Here is a 14,049-nt window from a genome sequence, read left to right on the forward strand (position 1 = left end):
ATAGAGTCGCACAGCCCGCACAGCAGACAGGACCTGCACGGCACTGGTGGTCATGTGACCAGTCACGTGTATGGGAGGAGCCAGGCACTGGACTGTGATTGGGCCGTGGTCAGCTCTTTATACTTTGTGACACTCAGTGCGTGTACCACATTGTGGCGCTGCCTGGTGTATGTGGGGGCTGTTAGGAGGTCCGCCCAGTGTTGTATGTGCAATGTGTACACCGCTACTCTGTCCGACTGTGTGGTTGGCATTCCAGCCTAAGCTTTGCATTGCACCACATTTCTTCAGTATTGTCTCTTTTTTGTTGTTGCTCCCCCCCTTGCTGTTTTTTGTTTAAACAGCGTTTTATTAACAAACGTTTTTTCAGTCTTGTTTCCTATAAAGAAATGAGCAGTAAAAGACCTGAAAATCTGTAGGACTATAGGGAGAGAGAAAGAGGTAGAGGTGAAAGGAGGAGGGGGACCATAGGAAGAGAGAGAGGTGAAAGGAGGAGGGGGCTATAGGAAGAGAGAGGTAGAGGTGAAAGGAGGAGGGGGCTATAGGGAGAGAGAGAGGGGGCTATAGGGAGAGAGAAAGGAGGAGGGGGCTATAGGAAGAGAGAAAGGTGAAAGGAGGAGGGGGCTATAGGGGGAGGTAGAGGTGAAAGGAGGAGAGAGGCTATAGGAAGAGAGAGGTGAAAGGAGGAGGGGGCTATAGGGAGAGAGAGAGGTAGAGGTGAATGGAGGAGGGGGCTATAGGGAGAGAGAGGGATAGAGGTGAAAGGAGGAGGTTGCTATAGGGAGAGAGGAGAGGGGGCTATAGGGAGAGAGAAAGGAGGAGGGGGCTATAGGAAGAGAGAAAGGTGAAAGGAGGAGGGGGCTATAGGGGGAGGTAGAGGTGAAAGGAGGAGAGAGGCTATAGGAAGAGAGAGGTGAAAGGAGGAGGGGGCTATAGGGGGAGAGAGATGTAGAGGTGAAAGGAGGAGGGGGCTATAGGGAGAGAGAGGTGAAAGGAGGAGGGGGCTATAGGGGGAGGTGGAAGGAAGAGAGAGGCTATAGGGAGAGAGAGAGGTGAAAGGAGGAGGGGGCTATAGGGGGAGAGAGATGTAGAGGTGAAAGGAGGAGGGGGCTATAGGGAGAGAGAGGTGAAAGGAGGAGGAGGCTATAGGAAGAGAGAGGTAGAGGTGAAAGGAGGAGAGGGGCTATAGGGAGATAGAGGTGAAAGGAGGAGGGGCTATAGGGAGAGAGAGAGGTGAAAGGAGGAGGGGGCTATAGGAAGAGAGAGGTAGAGGTGAAAGGAGGAGAGGGGCTAGAGGGAGGTAGAGGTGAAAGGAGGAGAGGGGCTATAGGGAGAGAGGTAATAATAATAATAATACATTTTATTTATATAGCGCCAACATATTCCGCAGCGCTGTACAATTTATAGGGTTCAGATACAGACATACATAACAAAGAACGTCATTTCACACAATGGGACTGAGGGCCCTGCTCAAAAGAGCTTACAATCTATGAGGTAGAGAGGGTGACACAAGAGGTAGCAGGGGCGGCATTGCTTATACAGTGTTCAGACAATTTTGTGCATTAGGAATTGTGATAGGCTTGTCTGAAAAGATGCGTCTTTAGTTTGCGTTTGAAACTGTAGAAGTTGGGAGTTAATCTGATTGTCCGGGGTAGAGCATTCCAGAGAAGTGGTGCAGCTCGGGAGAAGTCTTGTATACGAGCATGGGAGGTTCTGATAATAGAGGATGTAAGTGTTAGGTCATTGAGTGAGCGGAGAGCACGGGTTGGGCGGTAGACAGAGATGAGGGAAGAAATGTAGGGAGGTGCGGCATTATGGAGAGCCTTGTGGATGAGAGTAATAACTTTATATTTTATTCTATAATGAATAGGCAGCCAATGTAGCGACTGGCACAGACCGGAGGCATCGCTGTAGCGTCTAGCCTGATAGATGAGCCTGGCCGCTGCATTCAGAATAGATTGTAGAGGAGAGAGTTTAGTGAGGGGAAGACCGATTAGTAAGGAATTACAGTAGTCAAGGCGAGAATGAATCAGAGAGACAATAAGTGTCTTTAGTGTATCTCTGGTAAGGAAAGGGCGTATTCTGGAGATGTTTTTGAGGTGGAGGTGACATGAACGTGCGAGTGATTCAATATGAGGGGTGAAGGAAAGGTCTGCGTCAAATATGACCCCAAGGCAGCGGGCATGCTGCCTAGGAGTTATAGTAAGGCCTGAGACTGCAATGGATATATCAGGGACAGATCTGTTAGATGGTGGAAACAGTAGTAGTTCAGTCTTAGAGAGATTTAGTTTCAGATAGAGCGAGGACATGATATTAGAGACAGCAGAGAGACAGTCACTGGTGTTCTGAATGAGTGCAGGGGTGATGTCACGGGAAGATGTGTATAATTGGGTGTCATCAGCATAAAGATGGTACCTGAAGCCAAATCTGGCGATGGTTTGTCCAATGGGGGCTGTGTAGAGAGAAAAGAGCAGGGGGCCGAGGACCGAGCCCTGAGGAACCCCAACAGCAAGGGAAAGAGGGGAGGAAACAGAGCCCGCAAATGATACACTGAAAGTGCGGCCTGAGAGATAAGAGGAGAACCAGGAGAGCGCAGTGTCATTGAGGCCAACTGAGCGGAGCATAGTGAGGAGAAGTTGATGGTCAACAGTGTCAAAAGCTGCAGAGAGGTCCAGAAGAATAAGAAGAGAGAAGTCACCATTGGATTTAGCCTTTAGTAGATCATTAGAGACTTTTGTGAGAGCTGTTTCAGTAGAGTGCAGAGCGCGGAAACCAGATTGTAAGGGGTCAAGCAGAGAGTAGAGGTAGAGGTGAAAGGAGGAGAGGGGCTATAGGGAGATAGAGGTGAAAGGAGGAGGGGCTATAGGGAGAGAGAGAGGTGAAAGGAGGAGGGGGCTATAGGAAGAGAGGTAGAGGTGAAAGGAGGAGAGGGGCTAGAGGGAGGTAGAGGTGAAAGGAGGAGAGGGGCTATAGGGAGGAGGGGGCTATAGGGAGAGAGGTAGAGGTGAAAGGAGGAGGGGGCTATAGGGAGAGAGGTAGAGGTGAAAGGAGGAGAGGGGCTAGAGGGAGGTAGAGGTGAAAGGAGGAGAGGGGCTATAGGGAGGAGGGGGCTATAGGGAGAGAGGTAGAGGTGAAAGAAGGAGGGGGCTATAGGGAGAGAGGTAGAGGTGAAAGGAGGAGGGGGCTATAGGGAGAGAGGAGGAGGGTCTATAGGGAGAGAGGTAGAGGTGAAAGGAGTAGAGGGAGGTAGAGGTGAAAGGAGGGAGGGGCTATAGGGAGGAGGGGGCTATAGGGAGAGAGGAGGAGGGTCTATAGGGAGAGAGGTAGAGGTGAAAGGAGGAGAGGGGCTAGAGGGAGGAGGGGGCTAGAGGGAGAGAGGTAGAGGTGAAAGGAGGAGGGGGCTATAGGGAGAGAGAGAGGAGGAGGGGCTATAGGGAGAGAGGTAGAGGTGAAAGGAGGAGAGGGGCTATAGGAAGAGAGAGAGATGAAAGGAGGAGGGGGCGATAGGAAGAGAGAGATGTAGAGGTGAAAGGAGGAGGGGGCCTATAGGAAGAGAGAGAGGTGAAAGGAGGAGAGGGCTATAGGGAGAGAGAGGTGAAAGGAGGAGAGTAGGCTATAAGAAGAGAGATGTAGAGGTGAAATGAGGAAAGGGGGCTATAGGAAGGGAGTGAGATAGAGCTACTCTGTAAGGCTAAGGCTGGGTTCACATCTGTGTTCGATAATCATTTGGGGATTCTGTCCCTCACCTGACCCTTTCCTGGATCTCCTCATATCTCACCGACCGCACATTCAGTGTCTCCCACTTGCACACCACCTCCTCACCACACCCTCTCCATCCTAGGACCCCTCCTGTTCTCCATCTACACCCTTGGCCTGGGCCAACTCATAGAATCTCATGGTTTTCATTACCATTGCTATGCCGATGACACCCAAATCTACATCTCTGGACCAGACATTACCTCCCTGCTGGCCAGAGTTCCAGATTATTTAGCTGCTGTAGCCTCCTTCCTCTCCTCCCGCTTTCTCAAACTCAACATGGAGAAAACAGAGTTCATCATCTTCACCCCACCCCGTATGGCCCCTCCACCTGACCCATTTATCAAAGTTAACAGAACCCCACTTACCCCTGTCCCACAGGCCCGATGCCTTGGGGTAACCCTGGACTCCGACCTATCCTTCAAGTCACACGTTCAAACCCTCAACACCTCCTGCCGCCTCCAACTCAAGAACATCTATCGAATCCACTCCTTCCTCACCCCTGAAACTACCAAGATGCTCGTCCAGGCTCTCATAATCTCCCGCTTAGACTACTTAGACACCCTTCTCCATGGACTCCCAGATAACACCCTCGCCCCCCTCCAGTCCACCTAAAACTGTGCATGCTCGCTTAATTCGCCTCTCTCCCCGATCTTCATCGGCTGCTCCCCTCTGCCAGTCCCTCCACTGGCTACCTATAGCCCAGCGAATTGAATTCAAGCTACTAACGCTAACATACAAATCCATCCACAACCTGTCCCCTCCATACAGTATATCTCTGACCTAATCTCCCGCTACCTACCCACACGTAACCTCAGATCCTCCAATGACCTCCTACTCCGCTCTGCCCTCATCCGCTCCTCACACAACCGTCTCCAAGATTTCTCTTGTGCATCCCCCATACTCTGGAACTCCTTACCAAGACACATAAGACTGACCCCCACAATCACAGGCTTCAAGAAGGCCCTGAAGACTCACCTATTCAGGAAGGCCTACAACCTCCAATAACACTATCACCGCACCCCCATCTGTACAGTCTCCCCCTCTCCTTCTGTCTCTACCCCCCTTCCCTCATAGATTGTAAGCCCTCGCGGGCAGGGCCCTCTACCCCACTGTGCCAATCAGTCATTGTTAGTATTATATCTACCTGTATATTCTGTGTACTGTATGTAACCCCCAAATGTAAAGCACCACGGAATTAATGGTGCCATATAAATACAGTCCTATGAAAAAGTTTGGGCACCCCTATTAATCTTAATCATTTTTAGTTCTAAATATTTTGGTGTTTGCAGCAGCCATTTCAGTTTTATATATTTAATAACTGATGGACACAGTAATATTTCAGGATTGAAATGAGGTTTATTGTACTAACAGAAAATGTGCAATATGCATTAAACCAAAATTTGACCAGTGCAAAAGTATGGGCACCTCAACAGAAAAGTAACATTAATATTTAGTAGATCCTCCTTTTGCAAAGATAACAGCCTCTAGTCGCTTCCTGTAGCTTTTAATCAGTTCCTGGATGAAGGTATTTTGGACCATTCCTCTTTACAAAACAATTCAAGTTCAGTTAAGTTAGATGGTCGCGGAGCATGGACAGCCCGCTTCAAATCATCCCACAGATGTTCAATGATATTCAGGTCTGGGGACTGGGATGGCCATTCCAGAACATTGTAATTGTTCCTCTGCATGAATGCCTGAGGATTTGGAGCGGTGTTTTGGATCATTGTCTTGCTGAAATATCCATCCCCGGCGTAACTTCAACTTCGTCACTGATTCTTGAACATTATTCTCAAGAATCTGCTGATACTGAGTGGAATCCATGCGACTCTCAACTTTAACAAGATTCCCGATGCCGGCATTGGCCACACAGCCCCAAAGCATGATGGAACCTCCACCAAATTTTACAGTGGGTAGCAAGTGTTTTTCTTGGAATGCTGTTTTTTTTTGGACGCCATGCATAACGCCTTTTTGTATGACCAAACAACTCAATCTTTGTTTCAACAGTCCACAGGCTTGTCCAAATGTGCTTTTACATACCTAAGGGGGCTCTGTTTGTGGCGTGGTTGCAGAAACAGCTTCTTTCTCATCAATCTCCCATACAGCTTCTCCTTGTGCAAAGTGCGCTGTATTGTTGACCGATGCACAGTGATACCACCTGCAGCAAGATGATGCTGCAGCTCTTTGGAGATGGTCTGTGGATTGTCCTTGACTGTTCTCACTATTCTTCTTCTCTGCCTTTCTGATATTTTTCTTGGCCTGCCACTTCTGGGCTTAACAAGAACTGTCCCTGTGGTCTTCCATTTCCTTACTATGTTCCTCACAGTGGAAACTGACAGGTTAAATCTCTGAGACAACGTTTTGTATCCTTCCCCTGAACAACTATGTTGAACAATCTTTGTTTTCAGATAATTTGAGAGCGGGCTGTCCATGCGCGGCCACCATCAAACTTAACTGAACTTGTATTGTTTTGTAAAGAGGAATGGTCCAAAATACCTTCATCCAGGATCCAGGAACTGATTAAAAGCTACAGGAAGCGACTAGAGGCTGTTATCTCTGCAAAAGGAGGATCTACTAAATATTAATCGTAAAAAGATAAAATGGGAGAGACACCGAGTGTCAATATAGTGTAGTAATTATAAACACTCTTGGTGATGATATGTAGTTAGTCTCTTACCTATTGGTGTTGTGAAATAGTCACAACTCCATATGAGCATATAAAAGGTGTTAAAGCAGCAGCTCTTTCCCTTACACTGTGAAACAGCGTGATGCAATGATAGGTGATTCCTCAGGCAAGCCCGACAGGAGTGGAGGAGTAGGGAGTAAGCGCGCACACCAACGTGCAGAAGCGAAGCAGCATATTGGTATTCACCACTACACAGTTTGTATCACACTTGAGAAAGGGCAGATGCCCGAAACGCGTCGTGTTTAATAAACTGTTCAAGATCATACGTTGGTGTGCGCGCTTACTCCCTACTCCTCCACTCCTGTCGGGCTTGCCTGAGGAATCACCTATCACTACTAAATATTAATGTCACTTTTCTGTTGAGGTGCCCATACTTTTGCACCGGTCAAATTTTGGTTTAATGCATATTGCACATTTTCTGTTAGTACAATAAACCTCATTTCAATCCTGAAATATTACTGTGTCCATCAGTTATTAGATATATCAAACTGAAATGGCTGCTGCAAACACCAAAATATTTAGAACTAAAAATGATTAAAATTAATAGGGGTGCCCAAACTTTTTCATAGGACTGTAAATAATAATAATAATTCCACTTGAAAAATGTGGAGAGAAACAACTTGTAAGCAAGACTTTTCTTTCTGCATTTTTTAGGTAGAAAATGGTGGATCCCATTTTAGTCCGCAGGTAACTACTTTTTGAGCAGATTGGGTTTCTGTTTTTTGGGTTCAAAAATGCTCCCGAAGAACGGAAACCCCAATGCAGGTGTGAACCTAACATAAGGCTAAGGCCCCACGTTGCAGAAAAACAGGTTTTTTTTGTTGCAGATTGTGCTGCATTTTTTTTTCAGCCAGAGCCAGGATTGTATTGAGCAGGAAGGAGAAGTAAAAACATTCTTTCAATACATTTCCTATTTCTTTTCTATCCATTCTTGGCTTTGTCTCAAAAAAACATAGGAAAATGATGGAGTGTAGGCAAGAGGGTCTCAAGCTAAGGTCTCATGTACTAGAGTGCAGCAAAAAAGCCCTGCAGTAAAAAACGCAGCAGCAACGCATGGCAGTTTTAACTCCAGCAGTTTCCATAGAAAATCGCAGAGCTTCTGTTATACCTATAGGGAAACCGTAAAAGTATAATTGACCTGCTGTAATTTCCAAAACGGCAAAAAAAACCCGTTGCGGTAAAAACCATGTCGGCGGCAACACATCACGGCTCTTCCCGGAAGTGTTTTGCACAGAAAGTTTGCAGAGGTTTCCTCTGCAGACTTTCTGCTTCCATTATACCTATAGGGAAATCGCTGGCGTTTTGATAGGTATAATTGACATTCTGCAATTTCCCAAAACCGCAGCAGCTTTGAAAATCGCAGCATGTCCACTATGTGTATTTTACCACAAAGTGAGCATGGGATTCGCTGCAATCCACTTGATATGACTGTAAAACATTGCGTTTTTTTTCCTGCAATGTTTTGCACCACAGGCAAACCGCGGCGTTTATGCTACGTGGGGCCCTAGCCTTTAAACAGGTATTTTGCTGAGTTTTGACAAGTGGTTTTCAGGCAGGTAAGCTACTATAACATCATAAGTGGGTTCTATTCAGTGAAATTGTCATCACAGATATGTTTCCATCAGATAAACTTCTTTGGTATCTCAAGTGAGTTTCATTCATATGCTCTTCTGTGACCTCCCAGGTAGGTTTCAGTCATGTTTACTGCTATATCACCTCCTTACCTCCTCTTGGCTCATCATATCCTGAGACTTGCAGCATGAAATGACTGTTTAATTACTTTGTGATACTGTGGCCATAAAACGTCTATCCGATGTGTGCCTTTATTTGACCAACAAGTGGTTGTCCACCCGCTCCGCAGCCTCCCCAGTAAGAAATCAACCATTTTGCAGTGTTCCCATTAATGTGTTTAATATACAGTATGTAACATATATGTTCCATCCATAAACATATACTTGATCCTTAAATAGCCAGCTTAGAAGTCTTCAGTTTCAAAACTCCTCAGTGTTGTATCATACAAGTACATATATTGGGCCATTCTTAGCTTTGGAGTTCACAGATTCCAAATTCTACTTTTAACCCCTTCTCACTGCAGCCCTTTGTTCGTTTTTTACTCCTCGCCTTCTATAAACCATAATTTATTTATTTTTTTTCTGCTCACAGAGGTATATGAGGCTTTATTTTTGCAGGACAAATAGTACCATTTAATATTCCATATCATGTACTTGGAAGCCAAAATAACATGTTACCTATATTCTTCAGATTGGTATGATTACAGTGATACCAAATTTATACAGTTTTTAAGTTTTAAAACCTTAATAAAAACCCAAAACTTTGTAAAAAAAAATTATTTCTTGGAGTTGTGATATTCTGAAGTCCATAACGTTTGTGCATTTCGATATAGGGGGCTGCAAAAGGCATATTTTGTGCAATGCCAAATGTACTTTGTAATTATACCATTTTATTGAAGGTGTGATGTTTGGATCACTTTCTATTCAAATTTTTTGGGGAGTGAAAATGGTGAAAAAATGGCAGTTCGGCTAGTTTGATTTGCTTCACACTGGGTACACCGTATGGGAAAAATATTTTTATGGTTGTATTTGGGGCATTATCAGATGCAGGGTACCTGTTGTGTTTATGTATGGATTTGTTTATTGATTTTTATTTCTGATCTAGGGAAAATGGGTTTTAAAAAAAACAGTAATATTTTCATTCATAATTTTAGACCCACTAGGGTTCTTGAACCCCATAGAGTTTGATCACTGGTACAATAAACCATAATAAACCATTTGTAGTAACTGTGATAAACCGTCCCTGTCTTCCTGATTGTTCTATACACAGTGTTTAAAGGGGTTTAAAAATCCTTCTTTTTTTTTTGTCTGTTAGTGCCATTAATGGGTTAAAAGTGCACTCCTATGCTTTTGTTTTGAGTGATTTTTAGGTGTCTGTAGTATCTTCTGCATTTTTTTACAAGCTATTAGCTTACTACTGCTTTGTAACTTCCTGTGTACCTTCCACGCTACCTCCCTGTCACTGCCCCCTCCTCTCTGACTGTGTTACACCCCTGACCCTGTCTCCCTAGCTAAGCTATCCCACCCAATTCTAGGCCCGACCCTTCCATCCCTCCCTAGCTAAGCTATCCTGATCCTGCCCACTGCTAGCCCTTCTCAAGTAACTAAGCCCACTCCCCTCTCCCACCACATCATACTTACCTAGCTTCCGATCTGTGATATGGCTCTTCCTTTCCTCTTCTTTGTGCGCAGTCTGGAGATGCAGCGCACAGACCAGAGGTACCTGCTTTTCAAGAGAGAAGGAGCCGTCCCAGACACAGGAAGACATGTAAGTATTGATGGGGTTGGAGGGGGAGAGTACTGATGATGTTCCGTTTCACTGCTTACGAAATGGAACGTCACTACATTATTAGAAAGTGTCCTTGGGGGAAGGGGGTGTGACATGACCGCCCCAGGAATATAAGTAATTATACATTTTTTTAACATAAGTAAATTAGAAGTTATGCAGGAGGAGGGGGTTTAGTTTTAGGGGAAGGTTTTGAGTATATCCCAGACAACCCCTTTAATGAGAGCTGTGTACACAACTATGGGAACCACCACGATGTGGGAACTGCTGGGTCCTTCCATAACTGGGGCTAATGTATAAGTTTCATTTCCAGAAGAAAAAAAAAATGATTTTTTTTTTATGTTAAAATGCCCCTAAAGGGTGAGTTCACACTACGTAAACGGCAGCTTATTCTGAACGTAAAACATGTTCAGAATAAGTGGTGTATAAAGCAGTTCCCATTCATTCCTATGGGAGCTGGCATACGAGCGCTCCCCATAGAAATGAATGGGCTGCTTTTTTCACTACAAGCACTCCCATTGAAGTGAATGACGAGCACTCCCATTGAAGTGAATGGGAAGTGCCCGCGTGTACAGCTAGCTCTGCTCATACCGAGCCGTACACGCGGGCACTTTCCATTCACTTCAATGGGAGTGCTCGTAGTGAAAAAAGCAGCCCATTCATTTCTATGGGGAGCGCTCGTATGCCGGCTCCCATAGAAATGAATGGAGCTGCTTTATACGCCGCTGATTCTGAACGTGTTTTATGTTCAGAATAAGCTGCCGTTTACGTAGTGTGAACTCACCCAAAAGGTCTAATCTAAAGGTAAAAAAAAAAAATGTTGCCCCCACGGTATGTGTCAACTAGAAAAAAATTACTGTAATAGAGAGGAAAAATCTTTTTAAAAAATTTTTAGTACCACTTTGTGCTGTTCAAAAAAAACAAAAACAGGTTTCCTCTAATTTTTGTTTACATTTTCCTGTATATTAATAAAGCAAAAACAAAAATAACATAAAAATAAAGCAGTATGTATTACTGAAAAAAATATGCAAAAATCATTTGAATTGAAACAAAAAAATGTTACAGCGGTCAAAAACAAAAACAGGGTCTGTACTTGGTATTGCAGCTCAGCCCCATTCACTTGAAAGTGTTAATTTCGCCCCCTCCTGACTGTACTCTAACATTGCCTTGGGGGGCGTTCCTTACAGCTCAGTGTTATCGCTGGCCGATAAAATACGCCCCATCTGACTGTACAAGGTTATGCAAAGAGTATAGTCAGGGGGCATTACTCACAGCCCAGCGATGTCGCTAGGCTGTATTGCACGCTGTTCTGACAGTGGGGAGATATCGGTGCCCCAGGGCATATAATACTGGGAAAGCCGATAGTGCACTAAAATCAGCACACCATCGGCTTTCTAGCGGTATATAATACTGCACATTGACGAGGACATGAAAGGTCCTCTTTAAGGAGTCACATGTTACTGTGAGAAAATCCATATCCTTAGTGACTATTTTCACTAATTAAATTACATAATGATAGATATACTTTTTCAGTGAGAGTACAATAGTAAAGGCAAAGAGGATGGAGACTTGTTCTTCAGCAGCCAGAGGAGAACTGATGGAGAAGAACAGCCTTGAATCTATGCCAACAATACTAGATGTAATCTGTAGCCTGCTGCTCAAATGGCATTTTATCTTGTGTACGTTAGTGTCTGTTTGTGTCCGTTTACACCCATGTCCGTTTTTTCAAGCCAACAAGAAAAATCCTACATGCAGGACTTTTCTGTCCATTTGAAAAAACAGACAGCAAGTGTCTGTTATTTTTTTAACATTGAAGTCTATGGGCACGGCCTTCTAACGGACTGTAACTGATAGCCATCAGTTACTGTCCGTTTGTGTCTGTTATGATAGGTGTCTGGGTTTTTTTTTCTAAACGAACACCTTCATAACGGAATCCAATGGTAGTGTGAACCCTGCCTTAGGCCGGGGCCCCACAGATCGAAAACCCCACGAATTGCCCGCAGCGGAGATGCTGCGGGAAAAATCGCGGTGTTGTACAGTGCAGGCAAAGTGGATGGGATTCATGTGAATCCCATCCCCACTTTGCGGAAAAGATTGCAGCGCGGACACGCTGCAATCTGCGAAGCCGTTGTGGCTGTGCAAATCGCAGCATGTCAATTACAGTCCTATGAAAAAGTTTGGGCACCCCTATTAATCTTAATCATTTTTAGTTCTAAATATTTTGGTGTTTATAACAGCCATTTCAGTTTGATATATCTAATAACTGATGGACACAGTAATATTTCAGGATTGAAATGAGGTTTATTGTACTAACAGAAAATGTGCAATATGCATTAAACCAAAATTTGACCGGTGCAAAAGTATGGGCACCTCAACAGAAAAGTGACATTAATATTTAGTAGATCCTCCTTTTGCAAAGATAACAGCCTCTAGTCGCTTCCTGTAGCTTTTAATCAGTTCCTGGATCCTGGATAAAGGTATTTTGGACAAACAATTCAAGTTCAGTTAAGTTAGATGGTCGCCGAGCATGGACAGCCCGCTTCAAATCATCCCACAGATGTTCAATGATATTCAGGTCTGGGGACTGGGATGGCCATTCCAGAACATTGTAATTGTTCCTCTGCATGAATGCCTGAGGATTTGGAGCGGTGTTTTGGATCATTGTCTTGCTGAAATATCCATCCCCGGCGTAACTTCAACTTCGTCACTGATTCTTGAACATTATTCTCAAGAATCTGCTGATACTGAGTGGAATCCATGCGACTCTCAACTTTAACAAGATTCCCGATGCCGGCATTGGCCACACAGCCCCAAAGCATGATGGAACCTCCACCAAATTTTACAGTGGGTAGCATGTGTTTTTCTTGGAATGCTGTTTCTTTTTGGACGCCATGCATAACGCCTTTTTTTATAACCAAACAACTCAATTTTTGTTTCCAAAATGAAGCTGCCTTGTCCAAATGTGCTTTTTCATACCTCAGGCAACTCTATTTGTGGCGTACGTGCAGAAACGGCTTCTTTCTCATCACTCTCCCATACAGCTTCTATTTGTGCAAAGTGCGCTGTATAGTTGACCGATGCACAGTGACACCATCTGCAGCAAGATGATGCTGCAGCTCTTTGGAGGTGGTCTGTGGATTGTCCTTGACTGTTCTCACCATTCTTCTTCTCTGCCTTTCTGATATTTTTCTTGGCCTGCCACTTCTGGGCTTAACAAGAACTGTCCCTGTGGTCTTCCATTTCCTTACTATGTTCCTCACAGTGGAAACTGACAGGTTAAATCTCTGAGACTTTTTGTATCCTTCCCCTGAACAACTATGTTGAACAATCTTTGTTTTCAGATCATTTGAGAGTTGTTTTGAGTAGCCCATGATGCCACTCTTCAGAGGAGATTCAAATAGGAGATCAACTTGCAATTGGCCACCTTAAATACCTTTTCTTATGATTGGATACATCTGGCTATGAAGTTCAAAGCTCACTGAGGTTACAAAACCAATTTTGTGCTTCAGTAAGTCAGTAAAAAGTAGTTAGGGGAATTCAAATCAATAAAATGATAAGGGTGCCCATACTTTTGCACCGGTCAAATTTTGGTTTAATGCATATTGCACATTTTCTGTTAGTACAATAAACCTCATTTCAATCCTGAAATATTACTGTGTCCATCAGTTATTAGATATATCAAACTGAAATGGCTGTTGCAAACAACAAAATATTTAGAACAAAAAATGATTAAGATTAATAGGGGTGCCCAAACTTTTTCATAGGACTGTATATCTACGGAAACGCCCTGGCGGCTTTCCCGTAGATATAATGTTAAGAGAAAGTCTGCAGAGGAAAACTCTGTGAACTTTCTCTTAAAAGCGCTGCGGAAAGAACCGCAGTGCGTTCATGTAGCGGTTCTTCCTGCAGCGCTTTAGTACAGCGGATACGGCACGTGGGGCCTTAGCCTAAGTGTTGTACTGTTCATCCATGTGCAGCTTTCTTTCAATTTTCTTGTCTAAGTTGAATAATTTCAAGACATGGCCCGAAATGCTTGTATTGGCCATTTTCCTCCTCCTTTTTTCCAGCGTGTTAGCCTTTGCAAAAAAATTTTTTATTAAAAACAGACACAATGTCACTATCATTTTCCAGAAACTTACCACTAGCCTTACTTCAGTTATGTTACAATCTTCACTTCAGAATACTGTGAGAGTATAAGTCATGCAGAAGATACCAGAAGCCTCTCCTGCCAAGGCCCTATTAAGTATAGGTGC

The sequence above is a fragment of the Leptodactylus fuscus genome, chromosome 9 (genome assembly GCF_031893055.1).
Source record: "Leptodactylus fuscus isolate aLepFus1 chromosome 9, aLepFus1.hap2, whole genome shotgun sequence".
Taxonomy (NCBI): Eukaryota; Metazoa; Chordata; class Amphibia; order Anura; family Leptodactylidae; genus Leptodactylus; species Leptodactylus fuscus.